Below are 5682 nucleotides of genomic sequence, written 5' to 3' on the forward strand. Positions count from 1 at the left end.
AAAAGAAAAGTTGTAATAATATAAGATTTTATAAAAATTGTCTCATGTGATACTTATACACACCATTAATTATGACATGATCCTATTATATTAATTTAAAATTTAAAATATCATTCCTTTTCTAAATATATATCATTAGTATATTATTATTATTAGGGATTAATCACGGGAAGAATAATGTACTTTCCCATTTGTACACGGTTGCCCATTATACTTTTTTATTGATGAGGATTACCCACATACTTTTTTTTTGTACACGGTTGACCAATATTACTGACTCTCACATGAAAACAGGTCAACTTTGGGTCAACCGTGTACAAAAAAAAAGTATGTGGGTAAACCTTATCAATAAAAAAGTATAATGGGCAACCGTGTACAAATGGTAAAGTACGTTGGTCTTCTCGTGATTAATCCAATTTTAATCAACGTTCGTAAACATGTACTTTTTAATCAACACAACTATATATTATATTGTCAATTAATTCCTTACATTCTATCTTTATAATTATGTCCATATTTTAACTATACTCTTACACACAACTCAACATCGTTCTAACATAGATCATTTTTAAACCATAAGTTAAAAATGAAAATAATATAATTCATCCCGGACGTACAACGCACCGGTCTTAAGACCTCCTTACAAAGAAAAAACATGTTTTGAGGTCGGGCACCAACATTCATTATTATTGGGTTGCAATGATATGCAACATCCACAACGTCAAAATGTTCAAAATTTTTGTATTTTGGGTTTCGTATGAAATACTTGGTTGTTAGTCCTTTTTAGTAAGAAAGATTTGCATGTATTAGGTATGCGGGATCATCCATAAGATATTTTTTTAGCCATACATTACTACTTGTTTTTTTTTTTGATTAATCACGAAAAGACCAGCATACTTTTTCATTTGTGCACGGTTGCCCTTCATACTTTTTATTGATGAGGTTAACCCACATACTTTTTTTTTGTACATGGTTGACCCAAAGTTGACCGGTTTACCTGTGATAGTCGGTAATATTGGTCAACCGTGTACAAAAAAAAAAGTATGTGGGTAAACCTCATCAATAAAAAAGTATAATGGCAACTGTGTACAAATGGGAAAGTACGTTGTTTTTCCCGTGATTAATCCCTTATTATTATTAAATGTTCACATTATTAAGTAAGATTTTAATTTCCTTAACTTTTCGTTATAATAGGCCAAAAATTTGGTTTTTTTTTGCGGATAGTGGTTTTACTTTTTGTTTTTACCAAACGTATGTGTTTCAACGTGTGTCTACAACCACACAACTTTTGTATCCATTTTGTTTTTGTTATTTACATAATAGCTTTTCACAACTTTTTAACTTAATTATTTAACTTTGTTATTATATATTTTAATTAATATGACAATATATTTTAAAGTTACCTGGTATACCATTCAATTTATTTGCAAAGCACTAATAAGTTAATCCAGGTTAAACCCGAATTTATTAACTAGTTTTGAGTTAGATTTTAATGGAAATCGATAATAAGAATTAAATTAGTATGATTTATCTTTTTACACGTACATTTCATGATATAAATTTATATATTTATTTTGTGAAATGATATTCTTACCATACAATTTGATAAATTTATCAAACAATATATTAAATACTTATATAATTTGTTATTAGATGGATATAGTATGATAGATTTATCAAATAATGTGATTCGAATATCAATTTCAAAATAGTTTTTTCTCATTTTATTTTATCTTTTTAATTTGTCATATGTTAATGTTATTAAGTATAAGGATTTGCAAACACAAATATATATATAATATTCATTATCTATATACTCTTATAAAGATTATTAGGCATATGTTGAAAGTTTAGAAAATTTAAGAAATTGAATATTACGTTTTTACTTTTACCCTACTCATTATCTTTTTATACACACCAAAATATCAAGCACGTTCCTCCAATATATACAACTCCCTCCCTTCTACCTCTCTCTTTGTCTGCTCCAACAACTTCTTCCCCCTCTTTTTTTGTCATCTGCACACCATTACACGATGGAGGAGATTCATGGATCTTCAATCTCTTGTGTACACATTACAGCAACAACAACAACCCGTCAATGATATCTGCTACAACGTGTGGGTACTATCTATAAAATAACTAAAATATGAAATTGGGGGTACACTTTGCACCCATAATCTCCCTCTTTGAGTCCAATCCTCTCCTTATTAATTCTCTATTTTTTAATATTTAATTTAATTTAATAAATGACCGACATTATTATTAATTAAAAATTGTTTTTATCCATAAAAGTCTCCCAAAATTATTTATCAATACTAGAGGGGTGCCCGCACAATGCGGCGGTGACAACTGTTAGCTTTTAATAATATTAGTGCATGTTTTGTAAATAAGATTTTGTATTGTCCTTGTCATTAATCATGTTTAAACTAAGGGTTTGACTTGTAAATATTCATGTACTTGTTTGTAACTGAGGAGGGGTTTTATTGCAATTAGTTTGCCTATATAAACCCCTCCACATGTAATGAAATTAACCTTTTGGCCATAATTAATTATTGTCTCAAATACCTACATCCCCTCTTGAATACCTACTTTCCATTTCACCTTAAAGGTTCACTACACATTTTAGCATTGTTTTCAACAGCAGTGTGGTGGTGGTGTCGGTGTCGAGTAGTATATGTGATTGATGTAAATATAACTGATGTAAAGGGTGATAATATAAGTATATTAAAATATAAATGATATATATTATAATTATGTAAGAGTGGTAATATGGAAAGTCTGAATTTTTAAGACATTCCGAAATTAGAAATCCAAAATGCTTTATAGGTAGTTATAGATATACAACCTAGAAAAACCCTCACATATTCTCAAAAAAAAAAAAAAAAAAAACCTACGGCCAAAAAAAAAAACTACGATTGACTAACAAAAAGGTTTTTTTTATTTATATACTTTGTTCATATTTAATCATTATTATTATTATTTAACATTTAATTCTTATTTTATTGTTTTTGTTGTTATTATATCTTTTAATTTAGTTTGTTTTCTATAATAGGTTCGTTATGGCTTCTTCTTTAACAAAAAAAAATAAGACTACATTAGTTCATCTTGAAAATCTTAAGCGAACACATGTTAACCATCATATACGACTCCGTACTGTGCATATATGGACTATTTCGGAGTGGAACAACCCGAAGAATATCAAACATTTGAGATGGTCTTTGTTGATGAATTGATATGTATTTTTTAAATTTTATACTTTGTAGCACATTTTTTATTTAACTAAATTTGAAAAAAAGAAAGAAAAGTAAACTGGAATCAATATTTATTTGGAGTTAATTTTCATATGTTTCTTCTTTAGCTTTCATATTGATTAAGTTGTGATATTGGTCACATTGATGACTGTCGAATCATATTAGCTTTGATTAATATATTTTGAGACTACCCCGTCTATTCGACAGGTCTGAGCACTAGTGTTATATATATATTTAATAAAGTATCCTCTGATCCAAGAATTGATAGAGACTTTTTTTTAATAGCTTAAATTTTTATCTACTACTTCTTTATAATGATTATTCACCCCCTATTTTAAGAAAGAGTTAGAAAATAATTAGATGGGAAATTACTAGATTGTCCTTAATAAACAACCCTTATGGAAAGGGTTATTAGATATTACCAAAATTACCCTTAATGAATTAATTTACACTTTAAACCCTTATCTTCTAAATTATCATTATCACCATTGTATTAACTTACACGGTTAAACCACTCGACACCAATTGTCGATGTCATCGATCACCACTCGTCACCGACACCACTAAACCACCGTCGCCGTCACCGCCGCCGTATTACGCGGGTACAATGCTAGTGTTATATATATATATGTTTAAATAAAGTATCCTCTGATCCAAGAATTGATAGACTTTTTTTTAATAGCTTAAATTTTTATCCAATTAAAGTGTTTTTTTTCTTTTTATTTTTTCAAAGTCTTCCAGAGAAATTAAAAGTTTAAAACGTGGAATGGGGTACTGGGGTGTTTTAAGTTTACTTTGACCAAAAGTCAAAACATCGGAAAGGGCACTGACTAATAAAGTAATATAATTTAAAAACCATACTTTACATTCAAAAACGATAAAAATATATCATATAAAAGAAAAATATGTATTGTCTTTCACGATTAAAAAAAAAAAAAAATCGCAAATGTAGCAAAGTGGAGTATGGTAAATATTTTAAGGAAGTGTACAAGTTACGTTTTTAAAAAGTTTAAATGAATTTTTAGTTTTTTTAAAATTATACTTTGAAAAAAGCATATCTATATCTGTTTTTCTAACACTGCATTTTCTATTTATTAAAACACAAATAATCACTTTATTAGCCAATTTTATTTTATTTTATTTTTATTTTATTTTTTTTGAGTTTTTTTTTATACAAAGAATGGTCAACAGCTGTCACGAGAGTAAATCATGAAAAACTCAAGGGCTGATTTGGGAAATAAGATAGCGGAAGGGCCAGTTATGTAGTTTGAGGAGAAAGTTGGTTTAGTAAAATATACTTGTATAAACGATTTATTTACTTATTTGGTAATTAACTCATACATATTTTCTTTCTCTTCACTATTTCTCTCTCGATCATATTGTTCTTGATCAATATTTAGATTAGGGCTAGAGATTTATAGAAATTGTAATAGAACATTCAACAAATAAGTTTAGTGATCCACCGGAGTAGAAGTGGTGGATATTTGATTTTTTTATTCAATCCAATTGAGATTGGGTTGAGTTAATTTGTTTGAGAGTGATCAATTCATTGAGATTAATAATATTATTTTAGATATTTATTCAAATACCCTAATAATTAATACCAATTAAGAATTTAAGATCGATGAACAACATTTGTTTATTTTTCTGTCGCTTCATTACATTTCGAATGTTTTTAATAAAGTGGTTTGTATTGATGGGCATTATAGTTGGGACGAATGAGAATGTATTTGTTGGTGATGAGCCATGAATCAATATATATGACGAAATCAAGAGGACGTAAGGGAGAATGTCATAACAAAATGTAGCCACATAATACGAGTTCAATATTGTATTGTATGTATATCTGCTACCTGTCTTGGATAGCCGTTGAATCCCATTTGATAAACATACAGATATTTTATGCCAAATAAAAATTAAAGTGGTTTGGATTAGTACGAGTACTAAACACTTTGTCTTTTGAAAATAGAGGTAGGTGGTTTGATCCACATCTTATGCAAAAGGTAGAAGTAAAACCATTTAGGTCCAACCTGAAAATAATCTCTCTATGTTAAGTAAAGAAAAAATCTGTCTACATCCTAATGTCTCTCATATACCATCAAAGTATAGGGGCCAAAACCCGTAAATGGCATCAATAAACTGTTCTTTTTTATATTTCATGTCGAATATGTTACTATGATACTATCGTTACAACAAATAATATCTTTTCTCTTTATTTTTTCTTATAATATCTTGTCAATGAAGAGAATTTATTTTATGTCATTCTTTTACTCATATTGTGTAAATTAGGGATACAAATCCAGCGTTGCAAGACATCAGTTATTGTGTACATTAATCAAATTGAATTAAAAATCGATTAATAAAAACACACTACATCATAATTATATTTGCTAAAGAATATTTATTTATGAGTATTACAACCATGTTGAAA

Source organism: Erigeron canadensis, chromosome 7, assembly GCF_010389155.1.
Source record: "Erigeron canadensis isolate Cc75 chromosome 7, C_canadensis_v1, whole genome shotgun sequence".
Lineage (NCBI taxonomy): Eukaryota > Viridiplantae > Streptophyta > Magnoliopsida > Asterales > Asteraceae > Erigeron > Erigeron canadensis.